The sequence below is a fragment of the Thermobia domestica genome, chromosome 13, assembly GCF_964235325.1.
Source record: "Thermobia domestica chromosome 13, izTheDome1.hap1.1, whole genome shotgun sequence".
Taxonomy (NCBI): domain Eukaryota; kingdom Metazoa; phylum Arthropoda; class Insecta; order Zygentoma; family Lepismatidae; genus Thermobia; species Thermobia domestica.
The window spans coordinates 89,626,670-89,641,788 of record NC_137466.1 but is presented as its reverse complement, the minus strand read 5'-3'; positions in this window follow the sequence as shown (position 1 = coordinate 89,641,788).

Below are 15,119 nucleotides of genomic sequence, written 5' to 3'. Positions count from 1 at the left end.
ATTTATGGTTAAGTCGCAGATTAGATCGATAAATGATAATGTTAGGAACGCATATTATTTTTATTTTGGCTGCAAGATCGGTGACCAAGATAAAAGCTAGGCCCCTCATGTGTGTTGTTTGATGTGTTATGCGACTCTGACTGCCTGGCTTAAAGGAACCAAACGAAGGGTGCCATTTGCTGTTCCGATGATATGGAGAGAACCCCGGAATCATTATGATGATTGCTATTTCTGTATGACGAATACAGCAGAAAATAACAAGAAGAAACAACGTGCCATCGAATACCCAAACTTGCAATTCACGATCAGACCAGTGCCCCATGGAGAAAATTTACCTTTACCTACTCCTCCGAAAGATTGGGAAACTATCGATATTACAGTGCCTACAGGAAGCGATGAGGACACCAACTCAATATCTGCAGATGAAGATCCGAGAGACAGTTCTTTCCACGTAAAAGATGAGCCTCACTTCATCCTACAACATGAGTTGAATGATTTAGTGAGAGAGTTACAACTTTCGAAAGAAAAAACTCAACTTTTGAATGCTAGATTCAAAGAGTGGAATTTACTGGCTCCTGGAACTACTTACACTCACTACAGGAAAAGGAACGAGCCCTTTCAGAATACTACAGAATGGAAGGTTCCCTTTGCGTATACACAGACATCAATGGTCTGATGAATGAATTAAAAATTCTACATGATCCATCCGATTGGCGTATTTTTCATAGATTCGTCTAAGTACAGTGTGAAAGCAATTTTACTTCATAATGGAAATAAGCTGCCGTCTATTCCTGTGGCACACTCTGTTTTGATGAAAGAGACTTACCAGAATCTCGCACTCATTTTAAATCGTATTAATTGCAAAGAATATGGTTGGCAAATTTGCGGAGATTTGAAAGTTATTGCAATATTACTTGGTCTGCAAGGTGGACTTACAAAGTACTGTTATTTTTTGTGTCTTTGGGACTCAAGAGCCATAGGAAAACATTTTTCACAAAATGAGTGGCCCCCCAGAGAGACATTCAAGCCCGGTACCAACAGTGTCCAGTATGAGCCTCTGATCGATCCAGCCAAGGTGCTGCTTCCACCTCTTCACATTAAGTTGGGCCTCAAAGAATTTCTTAAAAGCTATGGACAAACAAGGTGAAGGATTTAAGTATCTTAGACAGTGTTCTCCAAAACTAAATGATGGTAAATTAAAAGGAGTTTTCACAGGACCTGATATTCGCAAACTTATCCATGACGATTTGTTTGAACAGAGTTTAAACGACAAAGAGTTAAATGCCTGACGTGCTTTTGTTCAAGCTGTAAAAGGTTTTTTTTGGGAAAACTAAAGCTCAAAATTACGAGGCTCTAGTGCAGCAACTTCTGGTCACATATGAAGCTCTGGGATGTCGCATGTCTTTAAAAATCCACTTTCTGCACTCCCACCTCAAATTCTTTTCAGAAAATCTTGCAGATGTAAGCGACGAAATGGGAGAACGGTTTCACCAGGATATAAGAACGATGGAAACTCGATATCAAGGACGTTGGGACCTTGCAATGATGGGGAACTATTGCTGGTCGGCGAAGAGAGAGGACCGAACATTTCATAAAAGAAAAAAAGTAAAGCAGATGGTGTTATTTGCAGCTCTAAACATTAGACTTAATAAATTACTCTGTGTATGTAAATGCTAATAGGCCTATACTAACGGAATATACTCGTATATAGTTTTTAGTGCTAATACACAAACAGAATATATAGTTTTTTTTTTTAACTGGTTTGATTCAATAAATTAATTTTAAGAATTTTTAAAACTGAATGTCGTTGTTGACCAACTGTCGACATGAAGTTGATTCCCTTTCGGCACGCAAACAGCTCATTCGCCGGTACACTTCATGATAGCTCATTTTTCCTATTATAGTAAATCTGGCAACTATGCGTTACACAAAAATGCGAGCTAATGTAGTAAAATGGATATCATATTCATATTCAGGGATCTAAAATAAGTCAGAATCAGTGAGTTCTGTTTCTTTAACTTTTCAAAAGTTTAAAAACGTCGGCCTGTGTTATAGAAAATCCTGATATCGCTCATTCAAATCAAAGCTCGAATGTGAAAGCAACAAGCTACCTACCCCAGCGGAGCAGGAAACTGAGAAATGGTCAAATACCTCAGATGATAAAAGTTATGTTCTCCTTTATTTCAAGTGGAAACGTCAGTATAAGCCTAGACATTTCTTCGATAATAATTTCGATTTTGGAAAAATTCTTATTCTCGATGTAGAAGAGAGTCACTGTGTTCTCAGACTTTTTGATATTTTCTTATCGGTCATAAATGTTAATATTTTTTTAAACTTATGGCTGAAGAATATGTGCGATACGCTCAACAACACAATGTGACATTTATCATGAACAGTCCTGAGTTGAAAGCCTTTCTTGGAATTAACGTTCTAATGAGTTATCATGTTTTGCCAATAATTAGAAACTAATGGTCGAGTAAGCCTGATTTGCTTATTCCGTATGTTGCTTAGGTAATGCCACTACATCGATTTCAAGAAATTCGGAAACATTAACATTTTTCTAATACCGAAACTCAGCTACAAAACAGAAAACAGCATCGTATGATCATGCTAATAAAATCAGTCCTATACTAACTCATCTAAATAAAATAAAAATTGCCAAAATGTTATGAATCCAACTAAAACTCAGACCAAAGATGAACACATGGTCATAACATTATGAATCAACATGTAAAAAACAACCTAAAAAAGGGCTTCAAAATGTATTGTAGGTGCGATTCAAAAACTGGTTACCTCTTTGAACATGATATGTACACAGGGAAGAAACATGATAGTAATCCAGAGGTAGGTCTTGGTGAATCAGTTGTTCTGCAAGTAACACAATTAGGGATGCGCACGAGTCGAGACAAAAGTATTTCTCTACTCGAATGTCTCGAAAATCTTTCTATAATTTTCAATATTATTTTGAAGAAAGTACTCACTCAGAAACACTCGGCACGAGAATTTCGGAAACTGCAGGACTTGTCAGGTGTTCGAGGGGTGCTGTGGTGATTGTCTTCAACAAGTGTCGAAACGAAGGGGAAACGACGCCCAAACGTCGAGGTGTTGGGCGCCCCCACCGCATTACATATGTCGGACGTCGTAGGCTGGGCAGACTGGTACAGGAGGACAGCAGCGAACTGCGTCGGAACTAACATCAAAGTTTAATGCTGGGCAAAGTACAAGTGTGTCTGAACTAGTGTTGTAAAATTTCCGGAAATTTTGAACCTGTTGGTAAAACACCGTTTTCGATTTCTTTCCGGAAAAATTGGAAAAATAGAAAAAATAAAAACTGTTTGTATTAGGTTAATTTTACTAGTAATGACATTTTTTTAAACGCGTGAAAAATATAAGTTCCAAAATTTCAATATTGCGAATATTAAAAAATAGCACTGGAAAATTAAACTATTCCAGTTAATATCTAAATATTGAAATACTAGATTTACGCGTATATGGTTGTCCCCATAGAAAAGTTTATATGTTTGTTTCAAGTCCTTTCGACAATGAGATCTTGAACCCAAAAGTGCTAGAAACGTGCTGTTTTCATTGGTCGATTCCAAATTTTGTGTAAATTGTCCAGTTCTAATTAATGTTTTTAAAAAAGGCATGGACATTAGTTCTTTATTACATTTTTAGTGATACACTAGAAGTACTGAAATTTTTGAAAAAGTAAAGCATCATACCCTACGAGTTATATATTCCAACATCACATAGGTGTATATAGGGGTTGTATATCTCTCAGGTGTTTGTTTCATGGCCAAATGATAAGAAAACGAAGGATAACCATTTTTCCAGTCTAAGATGAATCTTCATTGTTTGGAGAGTTTTTTATATTTTTTATTTATTTATTTTTTGCCTAATGAACTCCGTATATCACTGACATAATTAATTGTGTATAACTTATTTACTTATTACATAATGGATACCAAAAGAAGGAAAACACTGGTCATATATGAATTAGAAATTCCAACCACAAATGGGCTCAAATCTTGCAAACGGTGAGATATTGAAAAAAAATTAAAAATCCCCTTTATGATACCCCTTGCCGATTTTTATGTAGGCGTCCCTCACTTGTATCTGTAAAGGGACATGTACAGTTATGAGGAATGACAAGGAGATTCAGGCTCATATATGAATGATGAGTTGTATAGAGAGAGCAGGTTCAGTTAGTTGAAAATTAATAGTCTGCGCTTGTTTCTCTTATGTCGTTTATTCGTGGATATGCATTAATTACAGAACTTTTACAGTTACATACAAGCCTACAACATGAAGTGTTTCTATTGCATCAAATAGGTCTCTTGAATGAAACCGAGTTCTTAATATGCTCTTTGATCTGATGAAGTTTTGTAAATCTATCCAAATTACTTCTTAAGAGAAGGAGCAGTAGGCAAATTTCACTAATACTCATGCACTAAAACATATAATTACTGTTATTTAATATTTTAATATAGACACTTGTATAAATTTTAGGTACAAAATCCTGCATGTAAACAAATACATGTTTTCTTGTGCGACAGATTATCTATTACAACCAAAATGAAGGTGAATATGTTTCTAAGTTAATAACTCTTGAATCATAGACGGACCTCGATAAAATTTTCAACATAGATGTGGTTCAGGATGGTTGGTTTTTATCATTTCACTTTGAAGGTGCAACTTGAGGGAAGAGGAGAGGGCAAATGACAGATATTAGTGTCGAATGGATAGGTTTCGGGGTCGCTGAGATGAACAGTGACACTTCCGGCCGTTTAAATCCAAATTCAGCCCCGCAACTTGGGGGAAGGGGAGGATACATATATATATATATCGAGTTTTCTGGTGGTACGCAACGGTACGGCATACCGGCACCTTTTAATGGTAGCGGAATATTTCCTTTCCTGTCTTAAAAATGGGTTGACAAGAAACTTTAAAAAATACCAAATAGTAAATGTATAGGTTTATTGAAAATCAGTTCTTTTTTCGTTTTCCTTTTTTCTTTTTGGAGAAAGAGCTGTAAATCTTTGTTCCTCCTTGAAGCCAGTTAATAGTATTCAGGGATCTTTCGTTCGCTGGTATGTCCTCACGCTTCCCTTTGTTCATTCCTTTTTCGTACTGTAATATAAACCATAAAGGCTCTGAACCGACCAGATTTTTTTTCTGAAAAGACTGACGTCTCACAACAAAATAATTCCAACAAATTTGACTGTCGCTAATTCAATGGCCATTAGAGATGGAAAGTTGAGGGTTGAATCCCTGAGATAAATAAAGCAATAAGGAAAAGCGGACGCTGAGCAAAAGTCAGATTCTCTCTCTCTCTCTCTTTCACACATACGCACATATTAAATATAAAATTTGCATTCAATTATCTATACAAGCCGGCTACGAGTCTTTTATTTTGGCCACGGGTGCAGTCCAAATTACCCTTTCCTCCTACCAATTTTACAATAGCCTACCGAAGGACCACACAGATGTTATAGAAACTATTGTGCTGTTGTTTCTTTGTATGCTTTGGCAAAAATTTCTTTAGATATCGAAGCCCGCTCACTTTTGTTACTTGCGGACACGTTGAGAAAAGCAATTTAGTAAACCAAACATTCTGTCTAAAATCTTAGTTTTTTTCCGCATTGAGAAGCAACTTAAGTCGTCGCGCTCTCGAGTTTGTGCTCAATTACAGGTGGAAAAGATTGAAGTTCCGACCACAGTGGCTCAAGAGATCCTGTGAATCTGAACATTTTGCAAGCGGCTTCAGTTTCGGGAAGACTAAAACGTCGTGGGATGGATTTTCAGCAATGAAGTGTCTTTCATTTAGTTGGTTGTGTGATTTATTGTGTGGTGTGGCAGACAAGAAAGCGGTAAATATTTTTGAATTATGAAATTTTTTATTGAATCTTATCTTGAAGTATAAATATGTAGTGTATAGAGGTACGTCGAGTAGTTATCTCCAAATATGACAAAAAATATAGTCGTTTTTTAAAAATTGCCAAGGACCATGTGAGTGCTAAGTTGCTGTCTGGAATAGGCTATAAAACGTAGATATTTCAACAGGGACGTACACAGGGGGTGAAATTTGAGGGTCCGGACCCCCCGAAATGCTGATTTTTGTGCAAATTTAGTCTAATTCTAGGGACAAGTTTACAAATTTTAACATAATTTATCCTCAAATTAGATCTGAACCCCTCCTCAAATACCTTTGAGTCTTCCGAAAAAAATAGTGGGCGTGGTGGCTTAGTGAAAGAGCGTTCACCTCCGGTGCTTGAGGTTCCTGGTTCGATCCCAGCTCGCGCCGTGTGAATTATGTGGTGGACAAATACCGTGATCGTTGGTTTTCTCGGGGTTCTCTCGTTTCCTCTTACTTTCTTCATTTTACCGTTTCATTCATTTCTCATTATCACCTTCTCCTTTAGCCTAATAAGCATAAACGTGGGACGTAAAACTTAAAGATTTCATTTCATTTTTCCTTCCGAAAAAAATCCTGGGACGTGCTTATATTTTAATTCTTTTATGAAAATGCTGTTCTACTCAAAAGTGTAGGGTTTGAAGTCTGAACCTTAGGAGCTAATTGCTATATATTGTGCTCATTTTATTATTATTATTTATATTCTTCTTCTTCTTCTTCTTCTTCTTCTTATTATTATTATTATTATTATTATTATTATTATTATTATTATTATTATTATTATTATTACGTTGAAAGGCATGCAACCAACTTTTCAATATATATATATATATATATATATATATATATATATATATATATAGATAGATAGATAGATAGATAGATAGATAGATAGATAGATAGATAGATAGATAGATAGATAGATAGATAGATAGAGCCTATACGCAGAGTGAAAAAACTTTTTTACACTTCAGAACAGTAGACAACAAACAAAAACAAAACTATTTGCCTCGGTTTTAAATCGAACTTTGAAAATAAGGATGGTGGAGTATGAAATTGACCTTAACTTCATTTTTAAAATATCTCTTTTTACTTTTCGAAATAAACTATTTTTAAAAAAACAATCACAAAGAAAAAACAAATGATTGATTTTGGCCTTGATTCGAAGTTTAAATAGCGAAGTAGCTTCACATATCTGCATTTTCTAATTGTTGTTAATATTCAATTTATTTCAATGTGTTATAAAATTTGCACTCTTTATTTTTATCATAATCATCAACCCTTGCCAAACTACTTCTATTTGTGTTAACTACCGAAAGTTAGTTTTGAGAATGTTATTGTTAGTTAACATTACGGCATACAAATAAATAATTAATAATAAATAAATTGTCGTCCCCGCCAACGGTCTCAAGGGGAACTAGACCTTCGTGGCCGACTGGTAGGAATTTCAGTGTTTTGAAGTTGTAAGAACACCGCTTCTATCACTTGCATTCAAGGAATAGCGAATAGTTTGTTAACGCTCCCAAGTAAGCCTTGGTAGAATCCCAAAGTATCGATTTGAACATACACGAATACTTAACTAATTATGGACCCACTAACAGGGTGTTAAGACACCGACCAAGAACGATAGCCAGTAACAACAAATATTTGTATACCGCCAGATCATAAAAATCACATAATAAGCCCAATTCACAACAATCTACCACACTGGAGAGTCGTAAATCATATCAGGGCCCGTCGGGCGCAAGAACATGAGAATGAGCAGTCTCGGGGAGACTGTCGGCCACCAATTTACGTCAAGGTAGCGGTTCGCATACACAAAATAATAATATTAAAGAATAAGGGATAGCCTTGAAACAGGCTGTTTATTTAGGGACTTTAAGTTAGTCCGTAGCTAGGGCGAGCTATGCAGCTCCGCTCGGGTGGTAGATGGTTTATTAGCACACAATTACAATAACAATCGAGTCAGGGCGCAAAGGCGCAGATGTCCATCTCAAGAAATAAGGCTATCGATTGGCCACTCGTCAAAGGGGACGGAATTCGGGTCCCTAAGCAATACGGATAACTAGAATGAGGTGGTCTCGTTAGAATTAGAACAAGTGGAGTTAATACGCAAAAGAATAAATGATTAGGGGTGGTCTAAATTAGCATCTAAACAATATGTCCAATTAGATCTCAAAGCACAATTAATATTCGTGTGTGGGCTTCGGCGAGTTGGAATACCACTGCTATCAGCCAGTTTAGGTCACTTAACAATTATCATATCAAAATACATTATATCGCTATCATTAAACAAAGATATTACCGGTCGCATTAAAAGAGATCTTCGGAATTAAATATAAACAACAATTAACCAAAGAGAGGAGCGATTAGGATTTGCTTTGTCAACATTCACGTGAGTTATATCAAAACATTAAAAGGTTTCAAAGTGACTTCTAAACTACTTGGGAGGTGATCCTTTTTTCAGTTAAGCGACTTGATAGAAAAGAAATGCAAGTGATAGGTACACTCATGTCCAAAATTATTGTCGAAGGTCTATAAATATTTTGTTTTAGGAATATAATTTGATAACTAATTCACCCGGTATTTCTTATAATGTCAGTATGTGTATAATCTGCAAGGACATGTATGTGGCAAATTTCATGTCAAAAGAACAGTAAATAAGAACAATAAAACGAAAATAAAAGTTTTTTGTCCATTTAGCAACATTCTGTCTTACTCATTCTAATTTTCGTATTAACTCTTTTCCTATGAAATTTACCACAAATATACATTTCCCGATTATACACATAGTATCAGTATTAAAAGTACCCTGCAAAATCATTCTCAAATTATATTCTTACAAGAAGACAATTATATATATGCGACAATCATTTTGGACATGAGTGTACATAAAATATTAAACTATTGTAACCCACCTGAGGTCCGTGGTCCTACCTCCAGGCACTCCAAGTCGAGATGGGAAGACTCTGTGTTACCTCGACGTTGCTGTAGACATTTGGTACACACCGGGTAGAACATTCACTTAAAACACCCAATAACACTACTGTTAAAATTTTCACTTGTATTTCGAGCGGCTGAAACACAAGAGCAGGACAGACGAACGACGGCCAGGAATCGTACAGGATGATGCCATCGCTGGGTTTCGTACAAGATTAGAAGTCTTCGGAATATTGGAACTTCGCACAGGCTGCTTCTGCTGGATCGCATATGTTGGGTAGAGGTGAGACGAATGTTAGAACTCAGCGCCAGACAGAATGACATCCACCGGGATTTCACTCCAAAGGTCATCTGTTTTCTCCAGTAGACTACAACATTCGCACGTTGATGAAAGAGGCGTTAATAGATGTCTCAAGAGAATGATGAAATATTCGAATAAGGAAGTATTGAGAATTTGAAATGACGTAACCGACGTAAGTTCGAGTTAGAAGGAGTTTTATTAGTTGGTTCGAATAAGTCCCTGTACTTGATATAACACAAGTGACTTCCTACATGAGGTCTCGAGGGTTGAGGAAATCAGTATTAGCACAAATACACTAGAACTGTGGAAGAGGAAGCGTTTAGGAGCTAAACAGTCAGAGGAACAATGGACAGAGTCTGGTTAGCACCAACTAAGTTCTGAATCGGCTGCATACTCGTAATTAGACAAATAATACTGTCCAACTGAAGTTAGCACTAATAAGTGAATTGACGATAACACACGCACTGTTCGTACAAGATTAAGAGATGGAAGTTCTTAATGAAGCGACCGTGGTAGTATAGTACTTGCTTCATATGATGTAAGATGGAATTAAGAATCAGTACCGACACTACAAGGTTTCACTAGTCGGTGATGGACGTTACGGGAGATGAACGGTATCTTTCGGAGTAGGAGTTCGAAGAAACCTCCGCTAGGGGTTCGGCGCTGTCACGGACAGTGAGTCCCAGTCAACAACTTAGAAGTTTCTCCGGAACGGGCAACAGACTTGAAGTCAGCGTGTCAACGTCCCGGCGTAAGTTTCCCCCTTAGAAGGCGGACAGTATGTCCACGTCTTGAAGTTTCAAGGAGGTTCCTCCACAAGCGAGAGGGTGCACTCGAGTTTTGTTTAGTTGTTATCAATTGCACTCGGCACTACTGCAGTGACGGGTAAATACAGGGTAAGCCTGGGTGTTACCTGATTGGATTTCAATTATCTGGAAAACGAATTTGAGGTTCTGAGTTTGCGCAAGGCAAACGAAGAGGCGTTTCCTGAAAGTTTCCTTTACATGAGATAATTTTTTATACAGAATCCTTAGGTTGACATTCGATCTCATGTTTACAAAGAGTCACGTCTGGTTACAGAAAGTAAAATTTTAGGATGACAATCTTATTTACTCTATGGCTAGCTAGATACATTATGATCCACATAAAATTTAGAGAGTTCACAAGTTCAAACTTTATACAGTACAGTGAAAATAATAATTTAAGATCCATGACAATTTGTATTACGAGAACTGTCAAAAACAGAGCGACTAATCAAATTTATAATAGAACACTTGTGGTTTTGTTACGAGGAAATGAGATTTTGTGTCAGTGTTACAGAATATATTGCTGGCTAGTAAAAATAACCTTTTCACCTTTGAGTAAAATAAAATTAAATTCAGAGTATTCCTGTCTATTCTATTTATTTAAAGCTGTGACAACCAAAGTGAGAATCTATTGCTTTTCTCCTAAAAAGAAAAATGTTATCTTCCCAGACAAAGTCAGCTGGCTGTTGAAGGATGGAGTAGAAACAATATTTCATCCAGGAGAGAAAAATATAAAAATAAAACAGCTGAAGGGAACTGAATCAGCGCGAGGTTAAGATTTTAAGAAAAATAATATTCTATACGTAATTGGCAAAGATAATTGTCGTTAATTGTTTAATTATTTATGGAGTGTGGTGAAAACATTGGCGCCACTTTGGCAAGGCGCTGGGGCCACACTTCACAATAGAGGATTTACTTTTTAAAGAAACTTTAAATTCTGTTGCTTCTCTTATTCTTTGTGTTATTAGCAACGTCATACAAACTTGAAAAACCTGTACTTCGTACTTTTCTTTAAGCCTTTTCAGTATTGAGCAATGCAAGCAATTTCCCCTGAACCGAAAATGGCGTTCAAACATGGCCCTTGTCTACCGTTTCAAAAGCATTATAAATAATAAGCCAATTTTAGCAACGGTTTTGTTTATTTATTTATTTTTTTTTTACACCAAAAATTATGACAAATTTATCACAGATGTTCCATTTAATATAGTATGGGTCTAGCAGTAACGATTGATTTTCTTTCTTTCTTTTCCTTTTTCCTTTCTTTTTCTTTCTTGCTTTCTTCATTCTTCATCTGAATAATATTCCAAATACTACTAACAGAATAACTCGATCCAATACTTTTCCAAAATATTCTTGAAAGATAAATGAACATTTCCAGAAAACTTCTATCCAGTTATCAACACTTCATAACAATATCAGCTTCTTCTCCTCTTTTTTGTCCTCTGCTCTAGGTCCTAGTATTACTTCGAAATATAAGCATTTTTTCCAAACAAAAGTTCCCTTGCTTCACTACTATTCAATATGGGCAGTCACATAGGTTTACAGGTGATGACGTATCACAAAATATCCGTAATACATTAAACCATCAATACATTAAATAATCAGAAACAACGTTTCTTCACAATTAGAGTACAATAAAACAAAGTACAAGAAAACATATAATATACAACATTCCCACATGTGGTAGACCATATATATATTCATGAAGAAATTCTAACCATTTCCTAGTAACCAGATTCAATTCTTTTTTTTAATAATTTCAAACAGAAGAAACTGATAACTCCCACTTCGTAGTTGGAAACTTTTCTCGTTCATCATTCTTTATGCTTTCTTTTCCTTTTGTGATTAAATAATCATCAGTATATATCAAAATGTTTCCAAGATTTCTTCTCTTCTCTTAAAGAAAATTTGTGCCAAGGCACGGAAGCTACATTTAAAATTTTCTTTTGTTTTGTTTTCCAAAAGAGTAAAGTGCGTTAAAGCATCTAGTCACAATCAGGGTTTTTTTAAAAAGAAATATCAAACAGTGACAGCACAAAGGTGTAAAAAGCTGAAGTTCAACCCTGTTGCAAGGGCTTCAGTAGTTGTTTGAAGAGCCTCTTAATGTTCATCGATTTCCTGTGAAGCAACACAGTAGGCGCCGCCACCACGATCTTTTCTTCCTTGGATGTTCTGAAGTTTCAGGAAAGGAATTGCGTATCACTGCATCAATTTCTGATTCTGGGATGTCATCTAACCACTGTTTCTCAGGAGAGGAATTGAATATGATTCCATCGAGCTCTGATTCTGGGATGTCACTTAGCGCATCATTGTCTGAGACATCGCTTTTATCATCATCTGAAGCTATTGTTGTAACTGAATTGCTGCAATGTATTAGATGCTCAGGCATGTTGTTGACGAAATCGAGTTCTTCACCGCCGCATAGTAACATGGCCCGTTCGCTCTCGTCATCTCCAGTAGCATTTGGATCGCAGGAAGCATCTTCTGGAACATACTCAATGGAAGGCTCCTGATGAAGTACAAAGGATCGTAAATCAGTGCGGATACTGACATATGGCAACATGCATTTTACACACATGTCATTAACACAGAACCATGTAATTGAATAAGCACGCAAGGTGTATATAAAAACACGAGTAACCACCTCTTCATCATACTTATAAGTATATATTATATTTCCATTCGCATCCTTGCTTTGGTACTCTGTGCAGCGCCTGTCACAGCTGATGGTATTCCTAGGGTTATCGATGAATGGAAATCTAATTTGCTTTGAGTAGAGAGCAATAAAGGAAGTCTTAAAGTAGTCAGCCATCATAAAATTCAGAGCGTTTCTCTCATACGTATAACTAGATTGCCTATTGTCACCGCACTAAATTTTCCAGCTCTTAGTAACTACAACAGTGGACACAAGAATCGAAAAAATCTAGTTTTACCAACAATGATTACGATATTTTGTATTAGGTATAATATAAACAAGAACAGGAAAAAAATAAAAATAAAATATGTTTAATAATTTTTGGTATTACCTGACCAGGATATCAGTGCAGTTTTGGGAGGATGGCGCTGCTGTTGTGTTTACATCAGTTTCTTGGCAAGCGCGGCGGGACAGGGGAGCGGAGAGTTTCACTCTGCAGTGTATCCAACGGCTTTTAAAAGTTGCAGTTTGGATGTTATGCATAGCCGCTCTCTCCATAATCTCTTTCCGCTTAATAAAGAACGCCGTAAGTTATATGGTTGTAGTGAACCATTCCTGCAGTAATTCAGATGTATTGTGAATAGTGATATATGAATGGAAATTACTAATATAAGAACAACATAGCACAATTGACAATTCAGTGAGCTACTACCGTGTATTAAGCAGATTGTATAAAAATTTATTACGTTTTATTCGGTGTCATTATAAAACAGGAGCACCGTGTAAAACGCTGCTCGCTAGTTTGTTCGCAAGTTAATATGGAGGGTGTATTTTTGTTGTATTTTTTTTTCTTGTTACTTAAGATGTTCTGCAAATAACTTCAATAACTTTTGAAACTGTTTGTCTTAACTTGAGCCAGGGGCGGATTCAGGTTGAATGTTTCGAAGTTAAATCATGGGAAGAGTGTATTGCAAAAAAAAAAAAAAAAAGTAAAGCAACTTTAGAAAAGGAGAAGTAGCTATTGTCTGCAATTTCTAGAACAGAAATGGCTACCTGCGATTCCAAAGGTGGATATTTTTTTGAGCAAGAACGCCAATGTAATTTCTTGCAATTTATTGCTTTATTTGAATTCTGCAACGTAAAACAAAAAAAGTAAGGCCTACCTATTTTAGGTTTTATTTTACATTTATAATACAAAGGTGAAAATTCTTAGGTTTTATTTTTAAAATAAAAAAATATCCCATTCTGGGGGAGGGGCAATCGCCCCGCCCCATGGATCTGCCCCTGACTTGAGTATATGCGTGAAGTGGTTTATTACGAACAGGACAAAAAGAACTATGATAGATTGATTACAAGTAATCCGGTTAGAAACACTGCTGCTTGCATTTTAGTTTCAAAACCGGCCGCCCGCACTCGTTCGCTGGTCAGGTAATATACTGAAAACAGTTAAACAAAAAATTGTTGAAATTTACGTATATAGTATATCTTTGTGTGTGAATATTCATTCGGAAAGCAAGTTTTATATCTGTGTACAATTTCATTCACTTTGGATCACTTCTTCTGGTCGGACCTCAACTTTCAAAATTTTGGATGGGGGCTTTTGCCCCCTAAAACCGTTTTTCCGCAGAAAATAAAAATACACGTATTCGTGTATTTTATGTGTAGTATCTACCTGCTAAATTTGATCAAAATCGGAGTGTTACACTTGGGAAGTGTTACTTGTTAGTAGCTTTCTAAGTTCATACTTGGACGGGGGAATTTGTTTCGTAACTCAGTAACCGTTTTGGCAATGAGAAGCATGCGGGTGTATATCAAGAGAGATACAGGGTGCCGAAAGCGTAGTGAAGTGCATGCAAATATCGGAATGTATACAATGTTATTCCATTTAAGTAGGCTTATAAGATAATAATCTTACATAAGTAGCTGAGTAGTATTTTTACCACATTACTTTAATTAGGTTTATCCACCTTGAGTATATGTGACCCTTATATAGTAGTATGGGCCCCACTTCAGGACACTTTTTGGCCCCTGGGTCCCTGCCTCAGGACCCATGGTCCCTGGCCCGGGGTCAATGACCTAGGGGTACCATGGCCCACCCCCTAAATTTTGCCAGGGGTACATAGGACCACCCCCCCAGGACCCATGGTCCCTGGCCCGTGTCAATGACCTAGGGGTACTTAGGATTACCCCCTCTAGATTTTGGCAGGGGTACATAGGACCACCCCTTAAATTTTGGAAATTGCCAAATCTAAAAATTTGGTGTGGTAGCCTAGGACCATAGTATGTACCTCTATTAGTATTGGGTGTCTATGTCGTTCCCTTTTATGGGTAAAAAATTGCCAAAAATTCAAATTTCGGGGGTTTTTGACCTAATTTATCCCCTTTGATGAGGTGTCATTACCTTATATAGTTATATGGGCGTATACAGGGGTCCATTACCTTTCATAAGACATGGGTATATTTGTGCACCCCTTTAAAAATTTGGGAGGAGTACCTTGACCCACCCCTTAAATTTTGGAAATC